This window comes from Aulostomus chinensis, chromosome 8, assembly GCF_037954235.1.
Source record: "Aulostomus chinensis isolate RoL2024-O1b breed Wild chromosome 8, RoL_Achi_v1.0, whole genome shotgun sequence".
NCBI classification, from domain to species: domain Eukaryota; kingdom Metazoa; phylum Chordata; class Actinopteri; order Syngnathiformes; family Aulostomidae; genus Aulostomus; species Aulostomus chinensis.
The window spans coordinates 2,236,747-2,248,636 of record NC_141327.1 but is presented as its reverse complement, the minus strand read 5'-3'; the positions used below and the strand labels follow the sequence as shown (position 1 = coordinate 2,248,636).

Genomic DNA, 11,890 nt, shown 5'->3' with positions numbered 1-11,890 from the left:
GACTGAACTATTAAAAATCATAATAAAAGGGCTGGATTTTTAATAACAGAAACCTTCCGCGAGTGGCAAACCTCAGCAATCCACAAGCCTGTGATTTTTATTGTAGAATATTCTTCTGGACTGGAATGTTTTTGTTTGAAGCATCACTTTTCAAACTATATTTTCACTTCCAGCCGAGGTGAGAAGACCAGAATATGAACCCATATCCTCCAGTTGTAAAAAAAAAAAAAAAGATGATAATAATAATAATAATAATAACCAAAAGTTGGAAACCATCATCAAATACAGCGTTTTCATTTGTTCTGAAGCGCCGCTGTCTCCGGCCACGCTCCTCGTCTGCTGCTGTCTCTCGTTTGGGGTGGGAACTCCTCGCACCGTCACCACCTCCTCCAGCACCTCCCTACCCAGCAGCTTGTTTTATCTCAAATGTTTTGTTGCGTGTGAGCAGGAACACGGCTGTCATGGGACTCAAAGGTCTTGGGTCTATGCATCATAATCAAAGGCCCAATTACAGCCTGGACCTTTTCGTCACAGCATTTTCACGTTTCATGTCGAACGTGCGTGCATGCGGAGGAATAAACTAGCAGCTCGTGGAGGGTAAAACACATGAAGGGAAAGAACTTTTTTTTAACTGAAGAAATGAAAAACAAGCACTTTGCAGTTTTTGCATGCAGCACCAAAACTTCAACCCTCTTATACTTCTAACAACGAGCGCGCGTGCAGAGAATACACATGCAGCCTCACACACACACCTACTGTACAACCACGGCTGGGCTGAAGGAATCATGTCATTGGTGAGGCACCTATGCACACGCACGCACGCACGCACACACACACACACACACACACACACACACACACACACTGGTGGGAGATGTCTTTTTTTTCTGCTGCTCCACTGACAGCATGTCAGGTAGGGTTCAGTGGTCATGGAAATTACGGCTGTGTGTCTACGGCTGTGGGTGTGTGCAGTAACACTGCTGATCAGTCCATCTACTGATATGCTCCAGTAACAAAACATTTCCCATTTCCCTCTGTGTGTGTGTGTGTGTGTGTGTGTGTGTGTGTGTGTGTGTGTGTGTGTGTGTATGTCAGTGAGCAAAAGGTCATCCAGTGATAAAGCTCATGAGTGAGTGAAGGCCAGTTCACCTTCACTTGAACCTGTTTCAAGCAATGTAAAAATATAATAATTAAAATGAAACTATAATAATTCAAATGGTACATGCATATACCACATACCGTACATACCAAATAACATATACCACATACCGTACATACCAAATAACATATACCACATACCGTACATACCAAATACCATATACCACATACCATATACTACATACTACATACCATATACCACATATCATATACCACATACCATACATACCAAATACCACATACCACATACCATATACTACATACTACATACCATATACCACATATCATATACCACATACCGTACATACCAAATACCATATACCACATACCATATACTACATAACACATACCATATACTACATACCATATACCACATATCATATACCACATACCATATACTACATACTACATACCATATACCACATATCATATACCACATACCGTACATACCAAATACCATATACCACATACCATATACTACATACCACATACCATATACTACATACCATATACCACATATCATATACCACATACCATATACTACATACCAAATACCATATACCACATACCATATACTACATACCAAATACCATATACCACATACCATATACTACATACCATATACCACATATCATATACCACATACCATACATACCAAATACCACATACCATATACTACATACTACATACCATATACCACATATCATATACCACATACCATACATACCAAATACCATATACCACATACCATATACTACATACCATATACCACATATCATATACCACATACCGTACATACCAAATACCATATACCACATACCATATACTACATACCACATACCATATACTACATACCATATACCACATATCATATACCACATACCATATACTACATACCAAATACCATATACCACATACCATATACTACATACCAAATACCATATACCACATACCATATACTACATACCAAATACCATATACCACATACCATATACTACATACCATATACCACATATCATATACCACATACCATATACTACATACTACATACCATATACCACATATCATATACCACATACTGTACATACCAAATACCATATACCACATACCATATACTACATACCATATACCACATACCAAATACTACATACTACATACCATATACCACATATCATATACCACATACCATATACTACATACCAAATACCATATACCACATACCATATACTACATACCAAATACCATATACCACATACCATATAATACATACCAAATACCATATACCACATACCATATACCACATAGCATATACCACATACCATATACCATATACTACATACCATACACCAAATACCATATACCACATACCATATACTACATACCACATACCATATACCACATAGCATATACCATGTACCACATACCATATACTACATACCACATACCATATACTACATACCATATACCACATACCATATACCACATACCATATACTACATACCACATACCATATACCACATACCATATACCACATACTATATACTACATACCATATACCACATACCATATACCACATACTATATACTACACACCATATACCACATACCATATACCACACACCATGTACCACACACCATGTACCACATACCATATACCACACACCATGTACCACACACCATGTACCACATACCATATACCACACACCATATACCACACACCATATACCACTCACCATATACCACACACCATATACCACAAACCATATAACACACACTATATACCACATACCATATACCACACACTATATACCACACACCATATACCACACACCATATACCACACACTATATACCACATACCATATACTACACACCATATACCACACACTATATACCACACACTATATACCACACACCATATACCACACATCATATACCACAAACCATATACCACACACTATATACCACATACCATATACCACACACTATATACCACATACCATATACTACACACCATATACCACACACTATATACCACACACTATATACCACTCACCATATACCACACATCATATACCACAAACCATATACCACACACTATATACCACATACCATATACCACACACCATATACCACACACCATATACCACACACCATATACCACACACTATATACCACATACCATATACTACACACCATATACCACACACTATATACCACACACTATATACCACACACCATATACCACACACTATATACCACATACCATATACCACACACCATATACCACACACTATATACCACACATCATATACCACACACCATATACCACACACTATATACCACATACCATATACCACACACTATATACCACACACCATATACCACACACCATATACCACACACTATAAACCACATACCATATACCACACACTATATACCACACACTATATACCACACACCATATACCACACACCATATACCACACACTATATACCACACACCATATACCACACACCATATACCACACACTATATACCACATACCATATACCACACACTATATACCACACACCATATACCACACACTATATACCACACACCATATACCACACACCATATACCACACACTATATACCACATACAATATACCACACACTATATACCACACACCATATACCACACACCATATACCACACACTATATACCACATACCATATACCACACACTATATACCACACACCATATACCACACACCATATACCACACACCATATACCACACACCATTTTCCACACACTATATACCACACCATATACCACACCATATACTACACACCATATACCACACCATATACCACACACCATATACCACACACTATATACCACACCATATACCACACACCATATACCACACACCATATACCACACACTATATACCACACACCATATACCACACACTATATACCACACACCATATACCACACACTATATACCACACCATATACTACACTATATACCACACCATATACCACACACCATATACCACACACCATATACCACACACTATATACCACACACCATATACCACACACTATATACCACACCATATACCACATACCATATACCACACACTATATACCACACACCATATACCACACACTATATACCACACACCATATACCACACACCATATACCACACACTATATACCACACACCATATACCACACACTATATACCACACACCATATACCACACACTATATACCACACACCATATACCACACACTATATACCACACACTATATACCACACACCATATACCACACACTATATATCACATACCATATACCACACACTATATACCACACACCATATACCACACACTATATACCACACACCATATACCACACACCATATACCACACACTATATACCACATACAATATACCACACACTATATACCACACACCATATACCACACACCATATACCACACACTATATACCACATACCATATACCACACACTATATACCACACACCATATACCACACACCATATACCACACACCATATACCACACACTATATACCACACCATATACCACACCATATACTACACACCATATACCACACACCATATACCACACACCATTTTCCACACACTATATACCACACCATATACCACACCATATACTACACACCATATACCACACCATATACCACACACCATATACCACACACTATATACCACACCATATACCACACACCATATACCACACACCATATACCACACACCATATACCACACACTATATACCACACACCATATACCACACACTATATACCACACACCATATACCACACACCATATACCACACACCATATACCACACACTATATACCACACACCATATACCACACACTATATACCACACCATATACTACACTATATACCACACCATATACCACACACCATATACCACACACCATACCGTCAAGTTCATCTGTTCACACCTCCTGTCCTTTGTTTTAACATCTTAAAAGTGTCTGAGGATTGATTTACGCACTAGAATCATCTTTAATTTTCCCAGTGTAACGAATCCAATTTTGTTGTTTGTTTTTTTAATTATTCCTGATGTTAAAGAATGAAAGTTGTTTGTTTCAGGCGACGTATTCGCTCTCCGTCCATAGGCTCTTTTACTGCAAAACCAAATGGATTTCATCATTTTAGATCAAGTTTACTGAAACAAATGTGGGCTTTAATGTTTGAAATGATCTGAAAAGGACAAAATAGATTCAAACCTAATTAATGCTTCTGTCCATCACATTTCTGTTCGTCTTGATGATTGTCTTTGTCTCCCCATATTCAGTCAATATTGATTTTTGCTTGAAGATTTTTATGTAGTTTTGGGTTTCAAGGACTTGGAGATTCTGTTAAAAAAAAAAAAGTCTTCTTTGCTGCAAAAATCACTAAAATCATAAAAACTGGAAAATCAAAAGCTGGATTTCGTTTACACTTGGTGGAACAACGAGGAATCAACTTACTTGACCATAAGTGGTCATATACTGTTGTTCTTCTAATTAAATATAATATTTTTGACATATCAATATACATACTGTATATCTATGATTTGTCCAGCAACATGACATAGATTTATGCTGCGATGACTGATAAAGGTAATAATAAAAATGGAAATAAATAGTTAGAATTTGGGGAATAAATAATTTGAGTTTTTATTTGCGGTCACGACAGCCCAGTGCCGATCAATATCTGTTAGGCAATCAATTCATGACCAATTTAACAACAATTATTCATCATCCAATTTAAAAATGAAATAGAAAAACTGTCCCTAAACCAAAGGGCGTGGAGACTCTGAGGTTCCTGGTGAACGCTGCCGCCCTGTCACAGCAGCCTCAGCAGCTACGAGGAGGCTTTATTAAAGCGTGAGCTCCTCTGGTTCCCGTTCGACAGCGCAGTAACAAGCATGAACCGCGAACGTGATGTATTTGGTTTTTATTGGTTTTAACAGTAAATTTGTGCCCATTCCAGTATTAATTACTGTTAATTGCATTTTCATAAACAGTCAATAGTTGAGACTTGCACAAGTGCCCTTGGAGAATTATTCGTGTCAATTGTGCTTCAGGCGATCCACGAAGCACATCTCACCTTTCAGGTAACTTCAATAATCTTGGCTTCTCTTCTGCTGCCTCACTTTTGTGACTCCAGAATGCAGAAGGAGCCAGCCACGTATGATTTAGCCCGATGGCTGCAAACTACAAACATGTCTTCCAGGTCTTCCCTGTCCAGCTGTAATCAGTAACTCCTCTTTGAGTTGATCCGCTTTGGTCAGGCTGGAGAAGGAACTACATTCTTCTCTTCTCTCTTCTCCCCCGGATCCGTTCTTCAGCAGAACCCTGCTGCTCTGCAGAGCTGCTAACACCTGCACTGAAGGTAAGACCCCCACTGAGGTGACCCTTTAGCTCCCGTTGGCCCATCGGAGCGATTCCTCACAACCCAGCATGAACACACCGACCTGCACGACTGGGAGCTTTGCATGTTGGCGCTTTGAAGGAATCGTTACCCACAAGCCCTTTGTGATGAGCCGAACAGGACGCAGCACGCAGAGGAAACGGTTCCACGAAGTAGCACACAGACGTCATTCTAACATTTCCATCTCCTGCATTTACACCCCTGATGATGAAAAGACTTCTGGAATTCTCACACACACACACACACACACACACACACACAACACCACAGGGTGAGCAAGAGCAACTGGGGAGTGATGAGTGCGAGGGCGACACTGCAGGCTTGTGATTTAGTGCTGCTGGATCAGAGCTGGACCGGTCCAATGTTGTGGCCCACGTGGTCGATCAAAGAATTGGTGGTGCTGTGGCGCTCCGGCAGATTTCACAGTTTTTGTTCTTATTGGCTCTAAAACCTGGCACACACTAAAAGAGCTGTACAAGCCGACAATGAGTGGAATAAAAGAGAGATTAGGTTTCATCTCCTTCAGTCGTAAACACTAACAGCAGTTTCAGCATGCTGATATTTAATCAGATTTATTGGATATAAAAAGGGAACTCTAGGAATCATTGCAGTGTAGTTTATTCAAAGCACTTTCACTATTACTTTTTCATTTAATTTTTATTCTTTGCTTTTATTCTGGTTTTATGAGAAACTGGTAAAATTATTGGCTCGTTGCCTTTCTTTTAGAAGTGACTGATTTAAAGATGAAGGTTGGAATATCTCAGGGTCCTCCTCCAGGTCCTGATGCAGAAGCCTCAGTTTTGTTTGTTGACAGAGGAAATGTATTTTTCCATGATTGTTTGGGTGTTCCAGATATCTGATGAGTGGAGGGAAGCATCGGAGTTACCGTGGAGCCGCTGTGTGTTCGGTCCTTCGTCTGGGTTATGAGATGTTATTTTTCGCTCTCAGTGGGTGACGACAAATATGATTTTGCACCACCTGAGCTCAGGACGCCTCTGCTGGGCTCCACAACTGTTTGATGCACACGTCCATTATCCCAGAGCCCTCGGCGAGTCTCCCCAGCACTGAGACCACTAAAAACTGCATTCAGGGGGCAAATACACCCTTCAGCAAAAGTGGCGCTTCTCTGCAAATTCGCCCTGATGTGCGTGTACCGACCAACGAGATGAGCTAAAGAACTTTTTCTGATTGTCTCTGCTAAAACCCGCGTGCACTGAGTTCAGCCGTTTTGGAACGGCACAATAGAGTCCGCCATGGTTCCACCGCAACTAATGGAAAGTGGCTGTAACATGTGTCAGGGAAATGTGAGTGAGAACCGTGGATGTTCTTTTATGGTTCAACAATGTGGCGTGCATGCTTCGACTCCTCGACCACAGACCAGCGCTCTGGGGACCGACCTCACCTTTGAATATTTATGTCAGTACCTTGCATGTCTTTTCTCCAAGTCCTCCATTTTCCTCACGCAGTGTCGAGCAGCGCTGCTCTTTCAAGAATGACTCTAATTCACTGGAACTCTTTTAAAAGTAGCTGCGTCTTGCCTTTACTTTGTTCAACTCAATCTCACTTTGCTTGGAGGCGTAGCTTAGCAACGGAGGCAGACAGGGGGCTGCTGTTCTGTAGCCACTGGAAAAATGAGAACAATCATGCAACTCATCATCATTTGTGTAATTTCATGATAGAAACTCTTCTGTCCAGCACTTCCTCAGGAGCAGCTCAGCAACGTGGGGCTTGAATGTAGCTTTAGCTTTCTCACTTCCTGGTAAATGCTAGCTAACTGCTGGTAGCTGAAAACTAACTGGCTGGAGATGTTAGTTAAACTAGCTTGGCTAATATCGGCTGGATGTTTTGGCCACTTGAATAAACGCATTTATGATGTGTAATGATATAAAAATACGTTTGTGTCCCAACAGCACGTTGTAACACTGAATCAACCGTAACTGTTGTTACAACGTTTCTTTACGTACAGAAACCACCTGGAGTTGCTGCTGTCTCTCTGACGAAAGTGGATTTGGACTCAGCTACTCAGGCCCGTCCCCTAAGCCTGGCTGCAGAGAGGCCGCCATCTGGAGACGGGAGGGGGAGGGGGAGAGGTTGGGGTAGACGAGCTCCGTGACCTAGGGGTCAAGGTTGACATGCATAAAGATCTTTTATCTACTGGCGGCGTGGTGCGGGGGGGGGGGGGGGAGACCAGGGGTCTTCCCCAGCTGCTCCGCGTGTCACATCGGGGTCAAGTGTTCTGACCCACATGGTCAGGGTCCCGGCTTCACTCCTGGACACTCACCTGCAGCTCCCACAGTGACGGACACTCACAGACACACACGTGCATCACCAGAGCATCAGAAGCAGTGCAGTCCTGCTGCAGCTCCGACACTTCCACCATGTGGGAATTCATTAGGATCATAGCTTTTTAATTAGCGAGTAAAATCTATCCTTGTAAAACAGAGGGTCATTTTCATTCTGAGACAATTTCAGTGTAAAAATACTAGAACAGTTTTCTGCTTGGTGGTAAACAGTAAACCAACTTGTGTTTCACTTGTGTAATGTCAGCAACTGACTGACATGCTGTATGCAGTAGTACTAGTGGTAGTAGTACTAATCAAGTGCAGTCCTAGCTTAGATTTTATCTACGATACAAAGGATGAGCTGATCGAACACGGCTTCCGTTCTCCAGCCGTGTCACCCTCACTGAGCAGCACCCAGCTGATCCCACAAATCATCTGAGCGAGTGTGACGTTCCGCCGCCAGCCTGCTGCTGCAGAGACGCTTTGACTCTGGTGGTCGGGGACGGGAGTCTGTGAGTCCGTCCTGCTGTCGTTCCTGCCGTCCCTCAGCGCCTGCATAGGGAGAAAACAAGAGCGACTCGATGAGAGCTAAGAATTACAACTCTTTATTTCAGACTCATGTCTTGATCTCAGAATTTTCTCAACTCTTCTCATATTCTTGACTTTATTTCATAGTTTGGATTTTCTTTTTTTTAATCTCTCACAACTGTGACTTGAAACCCTTGAATGTGATCTCACCAGCCCCTTCAGGGTCTCGGACCACAGGTTGACAACCACCTTCCTAGAGCCTGGTTAGCAGCAGATCAGAGCTTCAGCAGAGACTCAGTCAGCAACTTCTCTGCTCAGGCAAACCAAAGACCGCCACTTACCTCCCTCTTAGCTGCGGCCACAACATGAGGACGTGCAACAAGACACCACACAGTGACGTGGGCAGATACCATGAGAGCTCAGCCAGCTGTTGCTGTTTCACAATGCTAATAACGAAGGTTGCTAACTCACTCACTGAGGAGTGACATTATGAAGACATGGAGTGACTCACTTGTCCCACAGTAGAAGAGCTGACCGAGTCACCCAGAGCCCTCTGACATCTGGCAGGTCTCTCCAGTCTGGAGACGTGAGACCAAGACCTGCTCTGGTCTCCCCTCTGGAGCTGATGACCGGCATGGGTCTCCTCAGGTAAATCAAGAGGGGCGTCCTCACCTGCTCTCCACCATCTCGCTTTTTTAGAGGGGGAGGAGCCAACAGGTCTGAAGGAGAGAGATTCACACACTCACAGAGAGGGCGTGTGATGTCACGCTTTACTCCACCCATCAGGTTGTCACTTGCTCCTGACATAGCAACATGGATTCGTCCTGAAATCTTACAAGGCTGAATCTTGCATTTGGTTCATTTAAATCTGGAAACTTCAGCTGGCCTCAGATCAGCAGCAGCAGCTCTGGTGACCACCTGGCAGTGATTTGCCTCCAAACTGCAGTCCACCTTCCTTTTATTCAGTGTTGTTTTTGTCACGCTGGACGAAAACGAAAATGACGACGTCAGTCCCCTTGTTTCCAAGACGAAATTGAGACTAAGACGGACATCACCATCACCCTGTAAAGACTAAAATGTGACCAAATTGTATACATTTTCGTCTGACGAGAACGAGACGAGACTAAATTGTTAGTTGGTGGACGATCAAAGTTTCAAAACATGCGGGGTTTTTTCCCGCCAAGTATAACATGCGTGCGATGTCAATCAAGAGCTCAAACATCAGAATGGAGCCAGCTGTGGCTGTTGGTCCTCATGGCCACGCCCCCATCATCAGTACACACCCACTAAAAGCCTCTCTCTCGCACACACATGCACAGAGACAGTCTGGGCCTGTCTGCAGCGGACGAGACTCCCACCACAGCAGCAGCAGCAGCAGCAGCAGCAGCGGTGTCGGGTGGTCCTGAACAGAGGGATGATTGAAGCATAGCTTTAGTCTGTGAGGCTCGCCCTGAGATGCAGTTTCTGTTTTGTATGAAGCCTAAAGTTTGGTGGTGGTGGTGGTGGCGGCTCCACCTCCCCGTGGAGCAGAGAGCGCTTCCTAGTGCTACATGCTAAAGCTAGAATGAACGGGGCTGCCAGGCCCGCTAATGTTGGCTGGTTTAAAGCAGCCTTCTATTAATCTAGCATGTTATGAAGAAAACCCTGTCCATTTGTGGACGGGGGGCAGGTGGAGTGCTTTGACCCGTGTTTGTGGGACTGGGAAACACGGTCGTCCTGCTGCTGTTCCCTGTCCAAGCAACACACCTGCATTGTCCTGTGTGGTTGATCCTGGCCTGGTTGGTGGGGCTGACTGCTGACCCGATACCGGTGAGCGTGTTACGTCATTTCCTGCCTGTAATACTATCGCTGTGTTGTTCGACTTTCTCAATCCTCCCTCAGGTGCACTGCTAACTTCATCGCTTTCAGCACCACTGTATACGACGTTTTGGTGTAATACATAGGTTTCTGTCACTTAACTCTTTAGCAGGACTTTGCTCTGAAATTCCTCGTTCTATTCGTTCTATTTGCCACAGGTCCACTAGCTCACCTTAGCATACTCGCTATGGCCGCTCTCTCTCTTTCCGCCTCTCCCCCACCTCTCCCTCCCTCTCCTGCTCCATGTGCCAGATGTTTAGTTACGCCTCTGCCTCCTTTAGTGTAAAAAGTGTAGTTTGTTTGTAGTCCTGGAGGCGAGGCTTAGTGAGTTACAGACTCGGCTCCGCACCATGGAAGCTAGCGCTAGTCCTTTACCTTCAGGAGCTGCTCAGTCCACCTTAGCGGGTGCGGAGCCACCTAGCCTAGCCACCGCTAGCAGCTCCCGAGCAGCCGGGAACTAGCCAGTCCCGCTGGGTGACATCACGAGGGAAACCTAGACGCAGTAAGCCCGTGTTTGCCCACCAAGCCTTCATGTTTCCAACCGCTTTTCCCCACTCAGCGACACACCCACTGAGAGTGAA

The 11,890-nt window shown here is 43.2% G+C and overlaps 1 long non-coding RNA gene across 1 annotated transcript; it reads right to left on the bottom strand.

The window, feature by feature from the left end:
- Positions 1–9,052: 9,052 nt before the first annotated feature.
- LOC147256820 (uncharacterized) lies at positions 9,053–11,245 on the bottom strand. Its single transcript, XR_015117417.1, has 3 exons — positions 11,199–11,245; positions 9,964–10,171; positions 9,053–9,476 (listed from the first exon to the last, which is right to left on the bottom strand). It is a non-coding gene; the product is annotated as an uncharacterized LOC147256820 (long non-coding RNA).
- Between the last annotated feature and the right edge of the window lie 645 nt (positions 11,246–11,890).